The sequence below is a fragment of the Marmota marmota genome, unplaced genomic scaffold (genome assembly GCF_001458135.2).
Source record: "Marmota marmota marmota unplaced genomic scaffold, marMar, whole genome shotgun sequence".
In the NCBI taxonomy this organism is placed as follows: Eukaryota; Metazoa; Chordata; class Mammalia; order Rodentia; family Sciuridae; genus Marmota; species Marmota marmota.
The window spans coordinates 15208052-15234675 of record NW_025999900.1 but is presented as its reverse complement, the minus strand read 5'-3'; the positions used below and the strand labels follow the sequence as shown (position 1 = coordinate 15234675).

General features: G+C 35.5%; 1 pseudogene; it reads right to left on the bottom strand.

Moving 5' to 3' along the window:
• Nucleotides 1-17365: 17365 nt before the first annotated feature.
• LOC125615448 lies at nt 17366-17464 on the bottom strand (annotated as a pseudogene).
• Between the last annotated feature and the right edge of the window lie 9160 nt (nt 17465-26624).

The following is a 26624-nucleotide window of genomic DNA, read 5'->3' as shown; positions in this document are numbered from 1 at the left end:
GGGGACCTACAGTTAATTTTTTATTTTTATTTTTATTTTTGGTGAAGGGATGAAATGAGCCAGAAATTGCATTAAGGTAATAATTCCTAATAACACAGCATTGGGAGTTTGGAACATCTTACTGGTTTTGAAATTATATAATAAGTTGTCCTAAAATATTTTAAAAATTATCTTTTAAATTAAGCAAACATTATTTCCTTGGTTTGAAATGATGCTCTATTGGTTATTATACAAAAGATGGCTTAATTCCAGTTAAACACTACCATTTAACATGGATTAAGAAATGAAACCAAAACCTTAAAATGTGCCCTAAAGTGCTATTATAGAACTGACAGTATGTGTAGTCCTGGAAAAGAATAATTCATAAAGAATAATAGATGTTAATGCTCTGCTTAGCATTTCAGCATCACAATTAAAAATTCTACAGGATAGTTAATTGAATATTATATGCTTTTTGAAAGGCCCTTGATCCTTAGAACTGCATACTGATACTCAAATTCCTTTTATATAATACAAAATTCCTTTAAGGAATTAAAATTCATTTTTATTTAAGATATCTTTACCAACTTTTTTTTGGGGGGGTACTAGGGATTGATCTCAGGGGCACTTGACCACTGAGCCACATCCCCAGCCCTATTTTGTATTTTATTCAGAGACAGGGTCTCATTAGTTGCTTTGTGCCTCACTTTTGCTGAGGCTGGCTTTGAACTCGCAGTTCGGACTCCTGTCTCAGCCTCCTGAGCTGCTGGGATTACAGGCATGTGCCACTGCTCCCAGCTCTTTACCAACTTTTTATTTATTTATTTATTTTAATTAATTAATTAATTAATTAGTTGCTCAAGACAATACAATGATCTTGATATATCATACATTTGATTCAAATAGGGTATGAATTCTCATTTTTCTACATGTACAGATTGCAGGATCACCTTAGTTACATACATACAGCAATACTAGTGTCTGTTGTATTCTGCTGCCCTCCCTATCCCCCCTCCCCTCCCTTCCCCTCCCATCACCTCTCTCTACCCAATCTACTGTGACACTTTTCTCTCTCTCTTTTTTCCTTCCCCCTCACATCATCATATGTATATTTTGTGTAACGATGAGGGTCTCCTTCCATCTTCCATGCAATTCCCCTTCTCCCTCCCATTCCCTCCCACCTCTCTTCCCTGTTTAGTGGTAATCTTCTTCTCATGCTCTTCCTCCCTACTCTGCTTTGAGTCACCTCCCTTATATCAGGAAGACATTCAGCATTTGTTTTTTAGGGATTGGCTGACTTCACTTAGCATAATCTGCTCTAATGCCATCCATTTCCCTGCAAATGCCATGATCTTGTTTATTTTTTAGTGCTGAGTAGTATTCCATTGTGTATAAATGCCACATTTTTTTTTTTATCCATTCATGTATTGAAGGGCATCTAGGTTGGTTGCACAGTCTAGCTATTGTGAATTGTGCTGCTATGAAGATTGATGTAGCTGTGTCCCTGTAGTATGCTCTTTTTAGGTCTTGGGTATAGTCCAAGAAGGGGAATAGCTGGGTCAAACGGTGGTTCCATTCCCAGCTTTCCAAGGAATCTCCATACTGCCCTCCAAATTGGCTGCACCAGTTTGCAGTCCCACCAGCAATGTACAAGTGTATCTTTTCCACCATATCCTTGCCAGCACTTGTTATTGTTTGACTTCATAATGGCTGCCATTCTTACTGGAGTGAGATGGTATCTTAGAGTGGTTTTAATTTACATTTCTCTGATTGCTAGAGATGGTGAGCATTTTTTCATGTAATTATTGATTGATTGTATATCCTCCTCTGAGAAGTGTCTGTTCAGATCCTTGGTCCATTTGTTGATTGGGTTATTTGTTTTTTTTGTTTTTTAACTTTTTGAGTTCTTTGTATATTCTGGATATTAGGGCTCTATCTGAAGTGTGAAGGGGTAAAAATTTGTTCCCAGGATGTAGGCTCCCTATTTACCTCACTTATTATTTCTCTTGCTGAGAAAAAACTTTTTAGTTTGAGTACATCCCATTTGTTGATTTTTGATTTTAACTCTTGTGCTATAGGTGTCTTATTAAGAAATTTGGAGTCCGACCCCACCAGATGGAGATTAGGGCCAACTTTTTCTTCTATTAGACGCAGAGTCTCTGGTTTGATTCCTAGCTCCTTGATCCATTTTGAGTTAACTTTTGTGCATGATGAGAGAAAGGGATTCAATTTCATTTTCTTGCATATGGTTTTCCAGTTCTCCCAGCACCATTTGTTGATGATGCTATTCTTTCTCCATTGCATGCCTTTAGCACCTTTGTCTAATATAATTTAACAACTTTTTAAATGAAAAAAAAGACTAAAATTAATGTGTTAACTTTGAATTTTGTGGTAAATTTAGACTTCTGAAACTTAAAATACCCGTGCAAATTATCATAATTCCCCCATGTAATGGAGCCTCCCTTACAGGACTAATCATTCTTATTTTTGTAACTATAATGTTAGTGAATTGTTAGATGAGGATGGAAAACATCACATGCCCCAATATTCATTTACTAATGAGTTTTATAGCCTTTTCCCTTTTCTGTTTTGAAAATTTTGAACTTTTCAATCTAGCTTTCTGTTGTTTTAGTCAAGTTTTTCTTTTCTTTTTTCCTGCTGTGATCAAAAGGGCAGGTACAAGTCAGGACACAGGATTCCCATGCAGATGGGGCTTTGGAATGGTTCATTGCTGGCCTAGAGGACTGTGCATCTGCCATAGACTTAAGTGAAGTTGGACAATTAGCATGGGATTCTCTTCTGGAGGTGTTATCCTCTCTGCCCCACCCCTCCTCTGTACTAGCTCTCCTCCATTTTTTAAAAACATTTATTTTTTAGTTTTAGTTGGACATAATACATTTATTTATTTATTTATTTATTTATGTGCTGCTGAGGTTCAAACCCACGGTCCTGCACATACTAGGTGAGTGCTCAACCGCTGAGCCACAACCATAGCCCTTCCATATTTTGATATAAAGTGGTTTTGTATTACCTGGCCTTGACCTACAAAAGCAGGAAACCTTTAAGGAATACTTAATTGTTCATTCTTTTCAAGAAATGCTTCCTTTCATTCTAATTTATAGCTTCCTTAGTACTTTCATCTAGGCTACTGAGAAAGCAGAATCTAAAGTACAAAAACCGAACTCTTTCTTGACCATTGAGGATCTTCTCCAAGGGAGAGATTGATAATCAGATACCCTTTTACTTTTATTGTCTCTTACTTCCTTCTCTAGAAAGATTCAAGAATGAAAATGAGTTTTGTTTGTTTTGTTTTGTTCTGGTTTTTGAGATTTTCAATTAATAAGGTGTGGACACCTGGTGAGAGTAACTGTAAGTTGGCTATATAAATCAGGAAAGTTTTTTTTTTTTTTGGGGGGGGATAATGGGGATTGAACATAGAGGCACTCAACCACTAAGCCACATCCCCAGCCCTATTTTGTATTTTATTTAGATACAGGGTCTCACTGAGTTGCTTAGTGCCTTGCTTTGGCTTCATACTCATGATTCTCCTGCCTCAGCCTCCTGAGCCGCTGGGATTACGGGAGGGCCACCGTGCCCAGTTTAAATCAGGAAAGTTTTAGTGCACATTATTATTGCATGTGCTGCTCTAGAAATGCTAAACAATTTTCAATCTGTGTAAATCTCAGTTCAGTTATGATAACATTCGGTTAGTCAATGATAGATTAAGGTCAGAAAGAAAGACTGGTATTTTAGATCATTAGGTTGTGCCTTTTCTTGCCAGCTTAGGTAACCATTTTAAAAATTTTTTCTTGTGAGGAATATTGTCTGTAGGAACCAGACACTATAGTTCAAGTCCTTGTTGCATTGGTAATACAATACTGGGTCACGTGAAATTAGCAATAATGAGATCTAATATCAAGATAGTTATGTGGTATTTTCAGCCTCCTTAACATTAAATGTTACACATGGTCAAACCTTTATATCACATGGTTGTGACTATGGAACTTCAACATGAGCCATGTCAGTTATGAACACAGCCAACATGTAACCCAATATATACAATTTCAACTTTATACATTGGTACAAATACTCACTTTACAAAAAGTAAATAACTATTATGTTCCTAATTAATTTAAATTATTAAAATAGAATACATGTTTGGAATATATAATAAAATCATTTTCAAACAAAATATTACCTCTGTCTCCTCAAGACTAAATAGTATTCAAAATGAATAATCACTAATATGATAAAAATAATATGGTAAGAAAGAAAAGATAAAGCCTGTTAATTGCAGTAACAAGTATGTTTTACTCTCTGATTTCTTTTTCTTATGGATCCAGATTATTTTAAATTTGGGTTGAAATTATGTGTGTGTGTGTGTGTGTGTGTGTATGGGATGTGTATGTGTATATTGTATATAATCACTTTGTGTTATTCTTCAGTATTTGTTTCCATTACTAAATCTTATTGTATAGAGTTATAATTGCAAAAAAGTAAACAATAAAGAAAAAAACAAAAATCAAAATAAAAAAATCAAAGACACAACTAAGAAACCCCACAACAGTAATAAACTGTCTTTTGGAGTCGTGAACATAGATTTAAAAATAATTTGAAGATGCTTCATATTATTAAATCAGAGAAAGAAGTAATATGGAGGTGTTCATTCTATGACTTTGTGGTTCCAATTAGGATTTTTTTAGTTCTGAGTCAGATTTACAGGCTATTTTTATGAGAAAGAAAGCAACATGGGGGTGGGGTGGGGGAAGACAGGATATCAAAGAATGGTTATTGTCTATTTGCCAAGGGTCTGCTCCACAGGGATTCAGAAGCTCTCCCAATGTCAATGTTTTTGTGGCAGTCATAGCAGGCATAACCCTGCACATTACAGATGTTCAATAATTTTTTTTTAAATTAAAGTGCTATTTTCATCAAAGTGATCACCTTTCAATAGCTTAGAATAGTTTCTACCAATTTATCGAATGTGGGCGATTAGGAAAGATTAGGGGTTGGGAAAGCTTTTTCTTTTCACATCTGAACAGATTCTTCTCCCTAACCATATCCACATCAGTTCTCACAATTTAAGACCATCTTTACTTGGGTTCTTTGGTTCTGTAGCTCTATTTTACAGATAAAATAAACATGACAACATTTCATGATGTTTGAACATTATATTTAATTAATTATTAGGTTCAAATGTAGAATTTAGTTTTGCTATGAGAAGACGGGCAGAAGTGTAGTGTTTGCTCTGTTTTAGACAATTATCACCATCATTTTGGATGTCCCTTTATCATAATAATTAGTAGTAGCAGAGACCTGTGACCAAAGCAGATATTCATGAAACCTATGCAGTGCTGCAGAGAATCAGACTTATAGGTAAGATCCAAAGGGATTGGGGTGACAGAGCTGACAGTTATGTTTTGTATTCTATGAGTTTCAACTCATTCCTTTTGAACAAGCCTCAATCATCTTGGGTCAATAGAGGAGCAGTGTGGCAAATGGAGGGACTGGTTGGATAGTGTTTTGAGTCTGGGCTTTGTTTTTACCTTTCTGAGCCTCCATTCCTTATCTGAAAAATGAACATTAATAATATTGCCTAAAGTGCCACAATGTAATAATCTTGATTAAATGTTATAACATGTGTCAGTGGTATTATATAATTGCTACGAGCTATGAAAATGGTATTTAGTAGTCCTTCTACCCAGCCTCTCCTCCCTCATGCATTTCTTTCTCCTGTTATGTCAATTTTAAGTAGTATAGTGACCATATTTGGGGATAAAGAGGTGAGACTAAAGTGAAATTGATTTATTCTGCTCTGTGGGAAGTTCTGTATGCTACTCTTAGCCTTTCTATTTCTTTTAGATTTAGAGTTTGTGAGCATGAGAAAAAAATGATTTTCCTAGGAAGATGTTGTTTGAATAACTTTATTCAGACAGCCTAGAAGTATAACAACCAATCTTAGGAATTTGTCACTTTAGGATACATAGCATATAACATCATCTAAAGGAGGGGAGAAATAGAAATGATAAAATTATGAGTAGTAATGGTGATGAAGTCAGTTGCTCCACCTGTTCCTCGATTAATATTCAAGACAATTTTGGTATTGGTGGGTCTGACCTTTCTAGTGTGAGTAAGCGAGAAATAGCAGGACATTAATGAATGAGGAAGTGATTTCTCACATACACTGGTCTGTTTTCATTGTCAGCTGTCCTATTGACCACCTGATTGCAGGCTTTTATCCATCGCTTACAGGCAGCTTATCATAACTAGCAGCTTGTTTCTTAAGGGCATTCTCTCCCATACTCTATGAGGTAATGGCCTGTGCTGCATGTGTTCTACCAGATAAAGTCTCCTGAACAAACTTAATTATTATGGACAGATCCAGTACTGCCCACATTAACAAGAAATACCATTTTACACTTAGATATTCTGAACATAGAGACATAATTTTTACTTCCCACATACTATACATAGACACATGAATTCTTTAATACCCATAGGCTGTGCCTTTGTTTACAGACCTGAGAAAATAACAGCCATTATATAGTAAATGGTCAAGGGGAATGAAACCAACATACAGATCTGTAGGTTTCTTCAGATCCTTCTATGAGGGGAAGTAAGTTGAGCTATCATATTGATTGACACTGCTCTGATATAAATTTTAAGAAGGCCAGGCAAATCAGATAACTTACCTCTTCCCCTTGTTTGTTAAAAATGATATCAGTGTCGGGCTGGGGTTGTGGCTCAGTGGCAGAGCACTTGCATCGCACATGTGAGGCACTGGGTTTGATCCTCAGCACCACATTAAAAAAATAAATAAACAAATTAAGAATATTGTGCCCATGTATAACTAAAATAAATATTTAAAAATTATACCAATGTAGCTTGGATGGCTGGGTATTATGGTGGATTTTCTTTGTTCATCTCTTTCCCTATAGATTACACTGGTATTTTTCAAATATTTTGACTTGAATTCATGTAAAAATACATTTTATTTTATGACTCAACACACATATACCTACCTACAAATATATAACATAATTAAAAAATTGATTTCACAATCCAGTGAACAATGGCAAAGCATGGTTTGAAAAACACTTTACTACTTAAAAATCAGTTGAGATGTGAAGGCTCACTTTCTTAGGGCCAGTTATAGCTCCTTTTGACTACAAGGATAAAGAGGGAATGGTAGACTGATTTCCTTTACTACGTATACATTTAAGATTTTTGAGTCTTATTTTGTGGTATTAAAGACTGTTGTAATGACCTCTTTTAAAGGTGAAAGAATAAGATAAAGATACTGAACTAGGTAGATCTAGAAACATCTTAGGATAATGACAGCAAGATTTCTTTCCTGACAAAATTTCCTTTTCTCCTTTCTTTCTTCTCCTCTCCATGCTACGTGGATATAGGTGTTAAGGGAGAATTGAGAGTACATTTACAAAATTATTGTAATGTGGAGACTTAGATATCCTTGCTGAAAGTTTCTTTCCACCTCAGGATGAGATCCTCTTTAATGTCTATGATGTGAAGGAAGTATGACATGTTACCTCTAAACTCTCCCTAGATTTTTATTTCATTTCTGACTTAATTTATGAGACCCATGGACCTTAGGAGCCATTGCTACTGGGGAGTGTTGTGTGGAGAAGGAGAGATGGGTCCTTGTACTCTCAGTAAGACCAGTGATTTGTCTCTTCAACTTTTAAACTGCCATAGACATTTAGTTTATTTCAGACAATTTAGTCCTTTACTACGTACTCTCTGATGATAGTTTCTCATGTATATGAATTATATCTCTTCCAGTGAGTTTTTTTGAGAACATCTTTTATTTAATATTTATTTTCTTTGCATAGCTATAGGTAACTATTTGACTTCCCTCCCAAACTTTTTTATTTTATTTTATTTTTTTGTAAAACTGGGGTTTGAACCTAGGGCTGCTTTACCAGGCATACTCTACCACTGAGCTGCATTACCAGCCTTTTTTATTTTTTTGAGACAGGTCTCACTAATTTGTCAAGGCTGGCCATGAACTTGAGATCTTTCTGTCTCAAGGGGACATGTCTCCTGAGACCATGGGATTACAGGCATGTGCCACTGCACCCAGTTTCCATTTTACTATTTTTTGACTTTACAGTGGTGTGAAAATAATGCATATTAATTCAGTAGAAATTGTTCTTTGAATTTTGAATTTTGATCTTTTTTGCAGGTTAGCAATATGCAGTACCATAGTCTCTGTCAATGTTGGGCAGCAGCAGTGAGCTGCAGCTCCCAGTCAGCTGTGTGAACATAAGGGTAAACAATGAATCTTCTGCAATGTACTAATGTGCTATAAAGCTATGAAATTTGGTAAAGTAGGTGTGTATGAAAAGTATTTTCAGTTGACAGTATTTTCAATTTATGATGGGTTTATCAGGATGTAACTCCATTGTAAGTTGAGGAGCATCTGTAATTATTATAAACACTATTATACTCAATATCTTATTTCACTACTCACGATTCTATGAGGTCAGTAGAATAGATGTAATTCATTTGACAGATTGGGAAACTGAGATTCTGTTAGATTAAATGTCTTACTCGAGATCATACAGACACAAGCAGAATCAGGATTTAATAATTGTTAATTGCTATTGTTATTATTAATAACTAGTACCCTTTGTTGAGAGTTTGCTCTAAAGTCACAGAGTTAAGGAATGTTGGAGCTGGGCTTTGGATTTTTGTCTTAAAGATTAAGCTCTTGGAGCTGGGATTGTGGCTCTTCGGTAGATCGCTCGCCTAGCACGGGTGGGACCCGGGTTTGATTCTTAGCATCACATAAAAATAAAGGCATTGTGTTGTGTCCATCTACGAAAAAAAAAAAAAAAAGATTAAGCTCTTCAGCTACATGAGCACACCTGTATCCCAACAATTTGGGAGAATGAGGCAGGAGGATCACAAGTTTGAGGCCAGCCTCAGCAACTTAGTGCTGAGAGCCATAGCCGAGTCGGAGGTGACCGCCAGCAAGCCATTGAGATGATAATGATTATGTTAAGATGTGCATTCAATTGGATATTAGTCCCCTGCTGTCCGCCTCGGCCTGCTACTTTGGAGCTCTCATGGGGATTTCCGGAGAGTTCCCATTGGTTGTGGAAGTGCGGGAGGAGGGATTTCCGGAGGAAGGATTTCAGGTTGGTGTGGTGTGTCCCGGGAGAAGGCCCCATGCGTGGTGTTCGCGGGAGTTCGGAAATAAAGTTTGTTCCTGCTTTAGTGGCTCGTGATTTGTGCCCAGCCAGACTGCGGCAACTTAGTGAGACTCTGTCTCAAAATAAAAAAAGGCTGGTGATATGGCTTAGTGGTTAAGCATCCCTGGGTTCAATCCCTGGGACAAAAAAACCCAACCAACCAACCAAACAAACAAACAAAAAACAAGATTGAGCTCTTCATTATACCATTTTGCCTTATTAAATTGGTTCACTTTGAATTTGTGGCATTCAGGCTTCATAGGAATGTAGAGGACAGGAGAGCTCAGGGAGCATTTCCAACAGAAGGTCAAATTTGAATTAGACCTGAAATGATAAGTAGGAACTGGGCAGGAAGTGGAGTGAATGATAGAAAAGAGGAAAAAGAGCAGAGAAGAGGAAGGTTAGGAGAGGAAGGTTAGGAGGGACACGTGGGAGAAATGGCAGAGGGGAGTATTAATCAGAAACAAAGGATCCATCACAAATGGAAACATGGAAGAATAAATATATTGTAAGAAACTGTGTAGTCTTGAGTACTTCAGTGTGATTTATGCATGTTAGGAGGCGAGGTCAAGTTAGATTATTGGGGTTGTTTTATGGTTCTTATAATTGGTAAGTCAATCCACATGGGTACTGTATCTGTCCATGACTGTGTTGGAAGTTCAGAGTATGTTTAATTTCTCTTCTGAATTTCCAGTTTACTCTTAAAGATAAACACTTTCCCTTTCCTTATTTTCTGTATTTGGAAATTATCACCTTGGAACAGACCAGGAGTCTTGTAGAGTAGGGTGAAATTCTTCAGTAATTCTCTCCATCATATTTGTAGTACTCTTCCTTAGGGGGGAAAAAACCTCATTTCATTCCCAGCTAGAGATCAGCTTATTCACTAATGCCTCAGGATGAAGACCCTCTGTATAATTTTAATGAGAAAATATGTTATAAGAAATTCATGCCTTGTCAAAAGTACAAATCAGATAGGTCTTCCATCTTCTACTTTCATAAATCTTACTTCCATAAAGTGAGAGGCTGACACATAAAGTTTTATTCCTAAAATATCTTTTGTTTCCCTCCTTCCCTCCCTCCTTCTCTCTCTCTCTTTCTTTCTTCCTGTATCAGGGATTGAACCTAGGAGCAATTAACCACTGAGTCACATCCCCAGCTGTTTATTTTTTATTTTGAGGCAGGGTCTCAATAAGTTGCTTAGGGCCTTGCTAAATTGCTGAGGCTGACTTTGAACTTGTGATCCTTCTGCCTCAGCCTCCAGAGCTCCTGGGATTACAGGCATGCACCACCAGCATGCACCGCCACATTAGGCTTATGTTTAAATTGTTTAAAAAATTACTTGTGAAAAATCAAATAAAAAACTGTGATAAATCCAATAAGGAATATTTGCTTAGTAAACTATGCATAGAGTGGGCGATCATGTATTGAAATTATATATGACTGAACTCTTCATTAGTTTATTATTATTTTAAAGACTTTGTTTTATTAATCATCTTAGATCACTTAGATTATATGTATATTTGAAATTGTGGTAGTATGTGGCCTCTACAAACAGATAACTAAATGTAGATAACTATATGTGTCAGATAGGATTCTTTGGGCTGCAGGTAACAGAAGTCCTAGCTGAAATAAACTATGAGGACATTTATTATATCAAATGCCAGAGAATCTGAAAGTAAAGTAGTCTACAGGTTTAACTGCTTTAGTGAATAATTAATGGCATCATGGCCAATGTTCTTTCTGTTTTTCTATTATGATATCTGTAGTGTTAGACTTTAAACTAAGACTGATTCATTTTGTAGTTTTAAATGGGTGCAACTGGTCTGTATGTTTTCTTGTTCATGTCCAGTTACAGAGAGACCAGGTTTTGTCACTATAATAAACTGTGTTAATTAGTCTTCTGTTACTATAATAAAATTCCTTAGATAATTAACTTACAAAGGTTTATTTTAGCTCATAGTTTTGGAGGTTCCTGTTCATGATTGATTAATTCCCTGGCTTTAGGCCTGGGATGAGGCAACACATCATGGTAGAAGTAGGTGGTGAAGCATAACCCACTTACCTAATGACCAGGAAGAAAAACAGAAAGGAAGGGGTCAGGGCTCCAAAAGGTACACCCCCAATGACCTAAAGAACTATTACTAGATCCACCTTGTGTGGGATTCACCATCTCCCACATGGGCCTTTGCAGGTCAAAGGCCCAACTATAGCATAAGAAAAGTATACTATTTCTAGAAGCTTCTAGTATTTCTATTCTCATGTCTAATTGATAATCATTCTGCCACACACTCATTCTTGAATTCATCATTAGCAAATCTGAATAGATAAATTTTTAAGTTGTATTTCTATTACTCAGTTGGACAATGGTAGAATGTACTCATTCTACCTTTGGGTGTAGTATTGGGTGTCTCTTAAGGTTCACTACAATTTCTTCTATTGGATGGTTCTGGAATTATCTGATATGTTTTATGTTTACCCAATAATCTTTCATGTTGTATTATTATTCAAAGCACAGTGTAGCACAAAGAATCTATTATTTATTAGATATAAAATGACTGACTTCTTTTTTTTGAGTGGTTATAATAATATGCTTGAATAAATTTTAAATATACGGGAATCTAAAACTTTAAAAGCTTTTCCCTGTCACTGCTGACAGAAAGAATTCCTGAGGGAAGGAACAATGTTAAAGTCTTCAATTCTGGGACAGAATTTCAAGACAAAACTTGAATTTTCTTAGGCAAAATTCCATAGAGTGGAAGTTGAATCAAACAATAGAAATGAAACACAAAAGAGACAGATTTGGTAAGTATGAAGTGGTCAGAACCTACCAAATAGTCTCTTAAAATCCTCTGTAGGTGCCTACTTTAACCTCTTGGTGGTTATGACATTTCAGTCTGTATTTTGAGAAGAGATAGAGGCTTAAGTATGTTTGTGTTTATGTGTGTATAGGGAGAGGGAGAGGATTGGTTGCTGTACTATAGTATTACTGCCAAAAATAATTGCTAGCTAATTATTCAGAATCCTAGCTATACTGAACCCTAGGAAATATATTTCAGTTCTTGCTCCCCAGCAAATTGGAAAATAGGTTGCTCTAATAGTTTGGTGATAAAACCAAAAACAAAGATAATTATGACTGAATGTAATAATTCTGTTCTCTTTGGCTTCTGTCAGTAAGTTGGGGCTTTGACTGCTCTAAATTTCTGCTATAGCAAACATTATATTAAAGAAGAAACAAACTTGGGATTGATATTGTTTTTCAATTGTATTAGGTCTATTTGTTTTATACATTAATTTGTAATGGAATATTTCAGTGGATAAGATGCTGTGCTAGGACCTGAAGATACACTGGTAAAAAAAAAAGAGAAAAAAAAAAGGAATCTGTGCATTCATAATTCTTGCAACCTGGTAGAATATGGCTGAAAGCAAGGAGATTTATTTGTTGTTGATGCAGATTGCTAAATATGAAGGTTGGAAGGGCCTACCTCATAGTTATTCCAGTCTGCATTCTCATGTGATAGAGTTTGAGATGAAAGTCTTAACAAGTTTTGTTACTTGACTTTGGTCAAATCAAATCAATGGCAGATCCAGAAACAGAACCAGTCTTTCAGCTCACTTAACTTCAAGGTTTCTTTTAATTGATACTAAACTCCTTCTTGTCAGTGAAGTACTGGACCAGGAATGTAACCCAGTGCCTCTGAGAGTCTCCAGGTGTGCTATTGGACCCTTGGAGCTCCACTCAACCTCTAAATCAGGTTATGAGTGTGAAGCAGACATTGCTTGGACATTATCTCATTTTTAAACTCCAGTAAGGTACATTTGCATTACATTAGCCTACAAAAGCAAACATTTAGAATGTAAAGTAGCCACAAGTTGATTATTATTTTTTAAATAAATGAGCTAGTTTAATAGATAAGGCACACACTCCAACAATATAGATGATACATCTTTGTAATCATTCCGCATTGCTTCAGCTGGCTGTGAGAGAACTGCCAAAGAACTGGAAGAATTAGGTTTCATGAATTATTCATTGGATTCAGTTTAACACTCTCATTATTTATAATGCTTCAGGTTAGTCTATGGTACTATTTGCCTTAATAAGGATGGGAATGATGACTTGGCAGGTTATCTGTTTGTATTGGTGTGTGCTATTGTTTACTAAAATAAAGCCCAAGATATTTTCTTTAAAAATAGTCATGGCAAAAAAATATTATGTTCCATAATTTAGGGCCTAAAATCTTTTGTTTGTATGAAATATTTTATCCTTTAATGAATGTGATTAATATAGAGGAACAGTATTCCTATTTAAAGTATCATAGCTTATTGTTTAGAAAAATGCTGGTGGGATTGGATAAATCTTTTCAAGCCTAATTCTGGTTTATATTGGAATTTGAAAAATAGTACTTAAAAAGGCAAAATAGAACTGAAGTTAAATTGAAGACAGTTTTTCATCACTGTGACCAAAATATTGAGATAATTAGGCATTTTTCCTTATCAGGAGGAAAGGTCTATTTGAACTCCTGTTTCAGTTTATGGTCACATGGCTTTGTTGTTTTGGACCTGTGGCAGCACGGTACATCATGACAGGAGCACGTGGCAAAGGAAATAATTTACTTCATGGTAGGGAAGTAAAAGAGAGGATGGAGACCAGGTCCCAGTGATCTCTTCAAGGCATGTCTTCCCATGACTTAACTTTCTTTCATTAGGCTGTACTTTCTGAAGGTTCCACTTCTCCCAAAAGCACTATAGGCTGGCCACCAAACCTTTAACATATAGATAGTATGTGAATAAACCAGATCCAAAATATAGAAAAGATGGTTTATATAATATGTTGACATTTTAATTCCAGTGGTAAGCATTTAGTTTGCTTAGTGTGTTAGATACTAGCAATTATTTTCTGAGTTATTAAAGTTATGTACTTTTGTGTTCAGTGGGTAAAACATAGCTAATAGGGCAGTTCTGAAAAATACAGTGTATTGAATCTAAACATGAAGGAGGTATTTTTTAAAAATCTTTTTCTTGGAGAATTCCATAAGGCTGTATAAATAGTTGCCTATTAAAGGAATAGTAGACTAGAAGAGGAGGAAAAGGTGTTTAGGTGAAAGAGCAAAACATAATAAATCATTAATAACAGCTATAAAGTATTTCAAATAATTTCCCACACTATTAGATTGGTTGACCTTTCTAAAAAAGCTGGTTACATAGTCATAGTCGTATGCAACAGTGATTGGAGGATTAGCCATACCATTTTCCACTTTTTAGAGGTAAACCACTGTGCTTCTCTTTAGCTACATCTGCAATTTTAGTAACCAAGCTGTGATTAGACCTTAGTGCAGGCAACTTTACCTCAATTTGAAATGTGATTCAAAGTTGCTCTTTGAGGCTTAGTTAACTGGTATTGCTATAGTTCACCTCTATTTTTAAAAAAATTCGTAGGTTGATTATCTAAAAATTTCATGATTTTTGACAAACTGGGCTCTCGATGCTATTGAGAAATACTTTTATTGGGTTCCCTAGTCATTTCTTTCCTATTCTCCTCAGCAGCTACTTAATTTTTTAAAATTCCTGTTCAGCCCTTGTTTTTATTTTTATTCTGAGACAGGGTCTTACTATGTTATTGAGGTTGGCCTCAAATTTGTGATCCTCTTGCCTCAGCTTTCTGATTAGCTGGGTTTACAGGTATATGTCATTGTGCTCAGCTCAGTTTACCATCTTGTTTTGAAGATGACACCTTACAGTTTTTTTTGAAGTCAGGTAGTATAATTTCTCCTTTACTCAACATTGCTTTGATTTTCCAGGAATTTTTGTAGTTCTAAACAAATTTTGGGATTTTTTCCTCTAATTCTGTAAAAAAAATTATTGGTATTTTAATAGGGATTGCATTGAATCTCCAGATCATTTTGTGTAGTATCAGTATTTTAACTATATTTATTCTTCCAACCCATGAATGTGGGATGTCTTTCCACTTATTTTTTGGCTTCTTTTTAATTTCTTTCATCAACATTTTATAGTTTTCATTGTAGAAGTTGTTTACTTCTTTGGTTTAATTTATTCCTAGATTTTTATTTTTTTATTTTTAATTTTTGGAGTTATTGTGAATGGGATTTTTTTTTTTGGTTTGATTTATATTTAAGATAATTGATGTGTGACCTACTAGAACATTACTGAGTTTTGTATGTTGATTTTTATCCTGCAACTTTGCTGAATTCATTTATTAGTTTTACTAAATTTTGTTAGGGTATTTGGGGTTCTTGCCATATAAGATCATGTTTTCTGCAAATAGGGACAATTTTACTTCCACCTTTCTATTTTGGAGCCCTTTCTTACTTTTGTCTATATTTTCTGGTCAGCACTTTCAGTACTTGGTTAAATAAATGTAATGAAGGTGAGCATCCTTAGCTTGTTCCAGATCTGATTGAATAAATATTCAACTTGTACCCACTTAGGATTATATTAAATGTTAGCTTGTCTTAAATAGTTTTTAATATGGTAAGGTATGGGCTGGGATTGTAGCTCAGCGATGGAGAGCCTGCATAGCACTTGTGAGGGTCTGGGTTCAATCCTCGGCACCACATAAAAATAAGTAAAGGTATTGTGTCCAACTACTACAAAAAATACGTTAAGGTAGTATTTTTCTATACCTAGTTGTTTCAGTGTTTTTCATCTTGAAAGGATGTTGAATTTTATTAAATGCTTTTTCTGAATCTATTGAGATGATCATATGGTTTTGTCTTTCATTCTGTTAAATTGGTGTATTGTGTTTTTGATTTGAGAATGTTGAATCATTCTTTCATCCCTGGGATAGATCCCTCTTGCCCATGGTGAATAATTTTTTAATGTTCTGTTGGATTCAGTTTATTAATATTTTGTTGAGGGTTTGTGCTTCTATGTTCATCAATAATATTGGCTGGTAGCCTTCTTTTTTGGTTATTTTCTGGATTTGGTATCAAAGTAAAGCTGGCCTTGTAGAATGTGTCTAAAAAAATTCCTTTTTTTTCATTTTTTTGGGGGGGAATAATTTAATAAGAATTGATATTGATTGTTGTTTAATTGTTTAGTAGAACTCAGCAATGAAGCCGTCTGCTCTAGAGCTTTCATTGATGGGACAACCAATTCTTTATTTCATTGATTAGTGTTTATTCATTATTATTTCATTGATTAGTGTTTATTTCATTTATTAGTGTTTTAGTTTCTATTTCACTTATTTATTCTTTGGTCTTTGTAGCTTCTTTTCTTCTGCTCATCTTGGGGGATGTTGAATTTAATCAGATGCATTTTATATGTCTCCCGAGGTGTTCATATGGCATTTGTCTTTCATTCTGTTGATGTAGTATGACGTGTTTGCTGATTTTCATGTGTTGAGCCATCCTTTCATTTTTGGGTTTGGTTCTTGTTTTTCTAGTTCCTTGAGATGCAGTGATAGTTTTTTTTTGTTTTTTAATTTGACATCTTTCTACTTTTTGATGTGGGCATTGACTGTTATAAAATTCCCTCTTAGTACAGTTTCTGTTGTATCCCATAGGTTTTGTTATGTTGTGTCTCCATTTTCATTTGTTTTAAGGAAACTTTTAATTTCTTTCTTGATTGTTTCCTTAATCCATTGGTTGTTCAAGAGTAAATTGTTTAATTTCCACATATTTATATAGCTTTCAAAGTTTTTCTTGTTACTGATTTCTAGTTTTATTGTATTCTGATTGGAAGACCTACTTGACATGATTTCATTTTTTTTTAAATCAAACAGTATGGAACTTTCATTTTTATTTATTTATTTTTTAAAAATATTTTTTAGTTGTTGTTGGACACATGCCTTTATTTTATTTATTTTTATGTGATGCTGAGGATCGAACCCAGCGCCTCGCACATGCTAGGCGAATGCTGTGCCGCTGAGCCATAACCCCAGCCTCTGGAACTTTTATTTTTAATGTGATTTCTGTACATCAGGAGTGTAAGAGTAATATTTTATAAATGGAAACAATTTTGCTAGAAGAAATAATGCCAAAACCAAACCAAAAAATATATGGAATGTTTCATCAATTAGCTTTTTTTTTTTAAATATTTATTGTTTTTAGTTGTAGTTGGACACAATACCTTTATTTTACTTATTTTTATGTGGTGCTGAGGATCGAACCTAGGGCCTTGCACATGCGAGGCAAGCACTCTACTGCTGAGCCACAACCCAACCCCATGAATTAGCTTTTTTATCCTTGCTCAGGGGCCATGCTAATCTTCTCTGTATCATTCTGATTGTAGTATATGTGCTGTTGAAGTAAATAATATGATTTCAATTTTTAAAAATTAGTTAAGATTTGTTGTATGGCTTTTCATGTAATCTATTCTGGAGAATGTTCCATGTACTGATGAGAAAAATTTGTATTCTCCATTTGTTGGAAGGGGTATTTTATTGATGTTTGTTATACCCATTTAGTCCAGGGTACAATTTAACTTAGCTATTTCTTTGTTGATATTCTGTTTAGATGATCTATCCATTGCTGAAAGTGGGGGTGCTAAAGCCCCCTAGTATTATTGTATTAGAGTTGATCTCTCCCTTTAGGTATAATATTTATTCTATTTATTTGAGTGCTCAATTATTGGGTGCATATATGTTTGTAACTATTATATATATGTAATATAATAACTATTATTTCCTCTTGCTGAATTGATCATCATATAATGGTATTCTTTGTATCTTTTTGCAGCTTTTGATTTGAAGTCTGTTTCATTTAATATAAATATGGCTACTCCTGCTTTCGTTTGGATTATGTTTACATGGAATATTTTTTCTATGTCTTTTCTTTCAATCTATGTGTGCCCTTGGAGGTGAAGTGAGTTTCTTATAAGCAAAATATAATTGGGTCTTATATGTAAATTTAAATCCATTTAATCACTTTTATTTCTTTTTATGGGAGAGCTTAATCCATTTACCTTATTTGATCTCTCTCTTTTCAGTTCTGGGGATCAAACCCAGGGCCTTGCACATGCTAGCCAAGTGCTCTACTACTGAGCTACATCCTCATCCCTAATCCATTTAACTTATTGATAGGTAAATTTTTACTACATCTATTTTGTAATTTGTTTTTTACTTTCATTGTATTTCATTTCTCTTTCTCTCTTTCTTATAGTCTTTCTTCATGACTAAGTGATTTACTGTTTGTATTACTTATTCATTTATTTTGGTTAGTTTATTCTACAGTTGACTAAATTATAGGGCATCGATTTTTGTTTTGTGGTTACCTTAAATCTTATCAAAAAATCTTTTGATTATAAAAAGCTATTTTTGAGAGAGAGAGAGAGAGAGAGAGAGAGAGAGAGAATTTTTTTAATATTTATTTTTTAGTTTTCGGTGGACACAACATCTTTATTTTATTTTTATGTGGTGCTGAGGATCAAACCCAGTGCTACCTCTTGAGCCACATCCCCAGCCCTAAAAAAGCTATTTTGAAATGATAGCAACTTAATGTGACCATGAAGATAAGAACAAAAACAATAGAAAAGAAAAAAAAATGAATATAAAATATACCTGCCCTCCAAAACTCTTAACATATTGCACTTCTGATGTCTCATTTTAATATTCCATATTGCCTATCTCTTAACATATTAATGTAGTTATTATTTTTATTCTTTTTTTAGTTATCATATTTAAGATATGAATGGTTTATTTATTGTGTTTACAACACTATAGCATTCTGAATTTCTCTGTATAGTTACTCTTATTAATGAGTTTATACCTTTCAATGTTTTCTTCTTTTTTTTTTGTTAACATCTCTTTATTTCAGGTTGAAGAACTCCCTTTAATACTTCCTGGTGGAGATACATTCCTTCAGATTTTGTTTGTCCTTTTACATTCCTCTCCTTTATTTTGTTCATTTCCCCTCATCCTGCATATGTAATCCAGGGACACCCATGGGAAAGCCAAAATGTGGGAAACAGGTGGGCTGGAGGGGCCAGGGAGGAGTGATCCAGGCAGGAAGGGGGCCCAGGACAAATTAATTAGCAATTTTCTGTTTGCTCTCTAGTTGTTTCATTAACAATTCTTTAGGATGGGCAGTATAGGCTGGCTTTGGGGGACATTAACATTTCAATGGGGGGGACAGTTTCCGATTTTCTGACTCAAATGGGACTTCATTTTCTCTATCAGACCAGATTTACCTAGCTACACTAACTACCTGTCTTTAAATCTGGCTTCAATAGGAGAGAATCAAATATGTTTAAATGTTTAAAGGAAGGTGGAGGAGTCAGCCTCCTTGATGATCTCAGTGATCCCAGCCTTCTGGTATTCTGCTTTTATGTAGTTCCCCCTGTGGACCTCATCCTTCATACTGAAGAGGACAGATCTGTGTAAAATATAGGATAACCTGAAAACTATGGTGTGTGATTCCTAAAGCTGTTATAAAAGTCATTGTGATTTGGCCATGCTTTCTTGAATTACCAGCTCTGTAGGAAGCCAGCCAGTTATCAAGTTGTAAGGATACTCTAGTCCTATGAAGAGGTTCAAGGAACTGAGGCTTCCTGCCCACAGTTAGCAAGAAACCAAGGTGTCCTACCAACATTGCTAGAGGTGAACCGTTCTAGAAGTGGACTTTTTATCCCCAGTCGCTATTTCAGACAACTGAAACTGATATCACTTGATTGATATCTTGATGCAAACTCATGAGGTACTATGGGACACAATCACCCAGAGTGACCACTCTGAGATTCGTGACCTATAAAAACTGTGTGAAATAATAAATATGTGTTGTTTTAAGCTGGTAAATTGTTATGCAGCAATAAATAACTAATACAGAAGGTTAAGGTATTTAAAGGGAAAAGTCAAAATACATAAGAAGGAGAAGATCATTGGTATGCAAAATATCTGGATGTGCAAGGTCCCAAGGTTCAATGGTATCTGGGGAGGCAGAAGAAGAAAATGTTATGATTAGCTTCTAATAGGAGAAAGAGTGTCTCTTTCATTTTATAAAGAGGAAATAAAAGATTGGATTATCCAGTTGTTGGTCAGTGGCAAGGAACGAGAAAGCATGCTATAAAGTTTTCTTGTGTGTCGCAGTCCAGCTGCAGCAAAATAACCGGGGGGGTGATGAGCAACTTGTGTAGATTGATACAGCAGGAGTAGGAGCCGTTTATTGTAGGACAGGAGTGGTATATATACATTCCACACAGCTTATCTTAATTAACATAAACTCGATACAGCAGTCAACCAATAAGGAATCTCCACACTTAATGGCTCGCTGGCTTTACTTCACAAACCACTCCCCCTGGCAAAATACCAGGCGCCATCCTGACTTGTTTACAGACTCTAACACTTGTGGGCATGGTGGTGCATGCCTATAATCCCAGTGGCTCAAGAGGCTGACACAGGAGGATTGGGAATTTAAAGCCAGCCTCAGCAACCATGAGGTGCTAACAACTCAGACCCTGTCTCTAAATAAATACAAAATAGGGTTGAGGATGTGGCTCAGTGGTTGAGTGCCCCTGAGTTCAATCTCTGGCATCCAAAAATATATACATTAAAAAGTTTTCTTGGGGCTGGGATTGTGGCTCAGAGGAAGAGCCCTTGCCTAACATGGGCGAGGCACTGGGTTCAATCCTCAGCACCACATGAAAATAAAATAAAGGTATCGTGTTCGCCTACAACTAAAAAATAAAATGTTAAAAAAGTTTTCTTGTCTAATAGTTATCTATTAAGAGTGATAGAGAGAGCTGGGCACGGTGGTACATGCCTGTAATCTCAGCGGTTTGGGGAGGTGGAGGCAGGAGGATTGCAAGTTCAAAGCCAGCCTCAGCAAAAGCAAGGTGCTAAGCAACTCAGTGAGACCCTGTCTCTAAATAAAATACAAAATAGGGCTGGGGAGGTGGCTTGGTGGTCGAGTGCCCTGAGTTCAATCCATGGTACCAAAAAATAAAAAATAAAAAAGTGATAAAGGGGCTGAATGGATGACACAGTGTTGCAACACTGGTGGCCACAGGTATGGCACAGATGCCTAGTTCTGGTCCCTCCATAGTCCAATGCTCAAAGCCGGGCAGAATCCTTTAGTGTGAGACCATAGGTCAGTGACATAGATGACATATCTAGAATTTTCTCAACTACAGGGAGAAGCATACAGGGAAAGACCACACATTTTAGGTACTCCTTCAGCTCATGCTAAATAATACAACTGTGAACTGGGGACAAACCAGGCCTGAATTATAATCTAGTGCTGAAACAGTGACAACACACAAACAGCAAACTAGAGAGAAACCTGGCTTTTAAAGCACCACTCAGTACTAAAAGCTCATAGAATATTTACAGTCCGCTTGGATTTCTGGAAAAATTAGCAAAAAGAAAGCCAGATTATGAAGACTGGAATAAATACCTACTCCTTCAATGCCCAGCTGAAAATACACAAAAACAAGCCTCAAGAACTTTCAGGGAACCATGAAGTCACCTAATGGACCAAATAAGGTGCCAGAAGCTAAATAGTTAATAACCAGTATGGATGAAGTCTCAGATGAAGAATTTAAAACATCAATATTAAGGAATTCAACGAGCTTCAAGAGAACACAGAACAATGTCCAATACTCCATCAAAGAAATTTAACAGAGAGATGGAAGAAATTTTTAAAAAATCAAACAAATCATTAAATTGAAATATACACAAAGTAAAATTTAAAATGTGATATATAAAGCAGGCTATATCAACAGAAGGATGGATTAATGATTTCAAAGACAAGGCATTTGAAAATACACAGAGGAGAAAAAAGAAAGAATGAAGAGGAATAAAGAATTTTTATGAAAACTTTGGCTAGCTCTGCTCACCAGGGACAAACTATGTACCCCAAAGGTCAATCCCACTGACTTACTTCCTCTAGCTACCCACAACCTACTTGTAATTACCACCCAGTTAATCCATATCAGTGGATTAATCCACTGATTATGTTATACCTCTTATATTGTAATAATTTCACCTTGGAAATTTTTTTTTCTCAAAGAGTAATTTAATGTGAAAAACTGTATTACAGCAGAGATTTTGTCTTCACAATTTAATACAAGTCTTCCAGTCTCTTAAACAGAACTGCAATATGTATAAGGGAAAATATTTTGGCTTCATCTAGTAAAAACACATTATGTGATCCAATTATAGGTATCTCATATAATTTGGTCCCCCGTTATAACTTGAGTTAGGTTGATTCCTGAACATAGGCTTTATAGACTATGACTTCTGAAAATTCTTTCATTATCTCACACATGAGCTTTTGGAAGACATATCGTATCTAAACCATAACAAACAATAACATCAAAACAATGAAACACGCAACTAAGTAACTGATTAAATCAGTAAAATCTCCCTCTAATATTATCTTTTTTTTTTTTTTAAATATATGGGTTCTTCTATATTACCCAGTGTGAGGATGGCCTGATGAGGACCTAGACTGACATCCCAACACTTTTTTCATCATTTGCTTGATCCTCTGAATTTTCCTCACTGTTCTCAAACTCTGCAGTCACATCCTGACCCTGGTGGGGGCCACAACTTCTCCCCACAACACTTTCCTCAACCGGTGGTCAGCTCCATCCCAGGAGAAGCCTGCCTTGTTTCCTGACCTGATCACCACGGTCTGAGTGAGTGTGCATCTGCTGGACTTAAAGCCGAAGGCTAGAGACTTTTGATATGACACTTGAACTTAGCATGCGGAGGGAAGGTCTGTCATGAGCCTGACATGATTGTGTTTGCAGTGCTTAGAATTAATCTCAAATTATTTGTTGTGAATTGATTATGTCTACTGCAGTGCCTAGCATTAAGGATTGTCATTTTCTTGATTAAGAACCTAAAGATTGAAATTGTATTGAGTGATTTGAGTGAATAAAGCATTGACAAAGGCAGAAACACGTGGACATTCTTTGTTTCTCCTACTCGACTGCATAAGTCACACCTTTTGCCATTGTGACACCCAGAATGGTCTCAAATTCGTGAGCTAATGTGATCTTCCTGCCTCAGCCTCCTGAATGGCTGGGACTACAGGCATGTGCCACAACACCCAGCTATTCAGGATCCTATATTCAGGAAGAAACCTGTTTAAAATTTAGTTATGCTGGGCTGGGGTTGTGGCTCAGTGGCAGAGCACTTGCCTAGCATGCATGAGGCATTGGATTCAATTCTCAGCACCACATAAAAACAAATAAGGTCCATTGACAACTAAAATATTTTTTTAAAAAATTTAGTTATGCTAAAGGGAATTTTAAGGCTGTACCTTGTCACTTTAAAAATAAAGTTAGAATTAGCTGTAGATAATTTTAGGACTAAGTGTTTAGTTTTCAAAGAACTTAAAGATTGGTGAGTTTCTATAATTATTGTATTGGAAGGGTATTAGAAAGAAGAATATTTCAAACCTCTCTAGATAGTCAGCCTAAGTGTAATATTTATCTTTTTATATTTATAGTAATATGAAACTTTGCTCTATTTTAAGAATTGTTTCTAGACTTTGTAGGAATATTTTTTCCTTTAAATTTTGTTTTCCATATCAATGCCAAGATAATTTTTCTAAATGAGAGATTCAAGGTCACAAGCTTTCCTATGAATCGTTCTCTTCAGTTTCAGTTCCAGCTCTTGAGCATGATTTTCCATATCTTTCTTAACATAAATCCTACCCACCATTCTAGCCTTTATTTTCATTCTTTACAGTTGCAATAGCCCCTTAATTTTTAAAAGTTCCCATAGTTTCCTCAGTTTAAATTGCGTTTGTCTCCTACTTTGTTAAGATAACTTATTTCCTTCATCTGGAATGACCAAAATCTGTATTGGCATCTATAAAGCTGCATTAATTTTCTCTTGACTAGACTCTCATCTCCTTGAAGACAGGGGCCCTAGTCAAGTTTTTGACAAGTATTTAATATTAACCTTTGCAGTGCAAATGAATGAACAGAGGAGCGCAGTGAATTCCTTCACAAACTTGATAGCTGTTTGGTGACTTACTAAGTTATTGTTAAGAGAATAAAGAAATTTTTGTGTTATTTACTGGTAACTTTGTCTTTTGTTCCTGCTACTTATCTAAAAAGAGAGGACACAGTAGCACTTAAGCATGCAAAGTTAGTTAAAATAAAGCATGAATCATTGTTTTTTTTCCTAGAAATAGCATCTGGTTTAAAATGAGCTAAGGAAGAAAATGCATCAGCAAATCACTTTTAGTAAAAAGTGAAAAATGAGGTATCATCCTTAAATTTTTTTTTCAATAGATAAGCACCTCTGTGGGTAGAAAATCTTTAGAAAGATTGGAGAGAGTCCAATTCAAATGAAGCAATGTTCAATCTGTTTAATTAAAGAAACAGATGGATTATCTGGCCTGCTGACGTCTAGAAGCTTTGTAAGGATGACATTTCTTTTTACTCAGAAGGAAATGGAAGAAGAGACTACTTATTGAATAAGTTTTGTATTTTTATCAACCTCCTCAGAGTCTGTTCTCAGCATGGTGCTGATTTTTAAAAAGATTACACAGGAATCAGAGAGAATTAAGAGTGAGCCACCTAAAATATGGTGAAAATCTGCTGCATTTCTTAGTTGACATGCAAGTTTTAAGTGTGCCACTTAAGAGATTACTTCCAATTATATTTATTTGTATATTTTCTTGTGTTTTTAAATTGAGATATAATGGACAACAACTTGTCCATTTAGATAGTACTCATGGTATCAGAGAGCTTACTTTTTCTGAAATTGCTAAGAAAGCATGTTCTGTTGTTCTCTAAGGATTTTATTTTTTTTTTGTAGATTCTAGCATGTTTTTTCTTTATGCATTCATTAAATATACATTGATATAGATATAATTCCTGCTCACATTGAACTTATAGAAGAGAGATAGACTGTAATCCAGTAACTCTACAAATGAATTTAAAATTACAGATGTGATCAGTGCTATAAAGGGTATATGTCCTGTATACATGTAAAAGATGAGTTCAATGAACTCATGGACCAAATGTGAAAGAGGGGTGGGAGTGGAGGCACATAATGAAAGAGAATGTTCAAGGCTGGTAGTATCATGGGGAAAGGCCCAGTGGTAGAGGGTATATGTAGGGTTTAGAAGACTTGAAAGAAAGCCATATGGCTAGAGGGAAGAGATGGCTATACTATTTATTTATTTATTTATTTATTTATTTATTTATTTATTTATTTTATTGTGGGTTGTTCAAAACATTACAAATTTCTTGACATATCATATTCCACACTTTGATTCAAGTGGGTTATGAGATGGCTATACTTTATTGGGGAACATGATGGAGATGATGCCTGAATTGACTGCACCATTTTGAAAATAATTTTGAAGATATCTTAATACAAATGGAAAATCACTGAAGTATTCTAAGTAGAAGGATCGAGATGGTAAAATTTGCATTTTGATGCGCTCACTCTAACTGCAAGTGGAGAATGGAAGGAGAAGAGACAAACCTAGAGATGTTTAGGAAACACTTATGAGGGTACAAGTAAGAAATGGTGGGAATTTGGACTAAGGTGAACAAAGCTGCCCCATATACTTGTATCAATTATGCTCTGTTCAAAAAGATTCTAGCTCCACTGGCTCACAAGGCTTCATCCATTTGGAGAAAGTGTCAGTTGATAATGGATGAGAAATGTGGATTAAGGACAGGAAAATATGGATGATGACTTCATGAGTTATAGTAAGCCACTGGATAGATGGTGATATCATTTATTATATATGATTGGATTTGTGACTTTTAAGAGTATCTTCTATAGATTGAAATGTAAGGTGTTTAAGTTACTTTACCTAACATTCATTTGAATGTATAGCAAATCCTAGCCAGAGTAAAGACAGAGTCCTGAAAATTGAAAGATGATTTCATGCTTCTGTTCCTTTACTAGTGCTATTTTTCCTGACTAGATTAGATGATCCTTCCCTTCTTATCCTGCCTAGAACACTCCTAATTAAAAATTTAATATTCTACCCAAAGAAGACCTAATCTGTGTGACATATTACCACTTTTTTCTCCCCAAGGAAGAATGAATTGCACCATCTTATTGTCAAGGAAAAAAAAATCAAAGTAGAGTTCAGTTGGTCAGAGCATTTAAAATGGAGTTGGGAAGTTATCGTGTAATGGGACAGATAGATGAGAATGGTGCAAACATGGGTTAAGAGAATAATTCTATAAAATGGGCCCATTTTGCTGACCTCTACATGCTTTCTTTACCAAAAAAAACCAACCTGTCCCTGCAATCCCCCAGCCTAAGTGGACAGGATATATCCCATTTCTCAGCAAACTGAGGCAGGGGCAAAGGTCAGGTAGTTAGTATAGGTAATAATGGGGGGGGGGACGGTGTTGAGAAAGGATGATGACTGGTTCTCAAAAAAGTTGTTAATCTCTGCGATCCTGCTCCTGGGCACTCTGTGTTGCTAACAATTAACCTCTGCGTATACCTGCTCTCAGACATGTACATGGGGAAGAAAGAGAAGT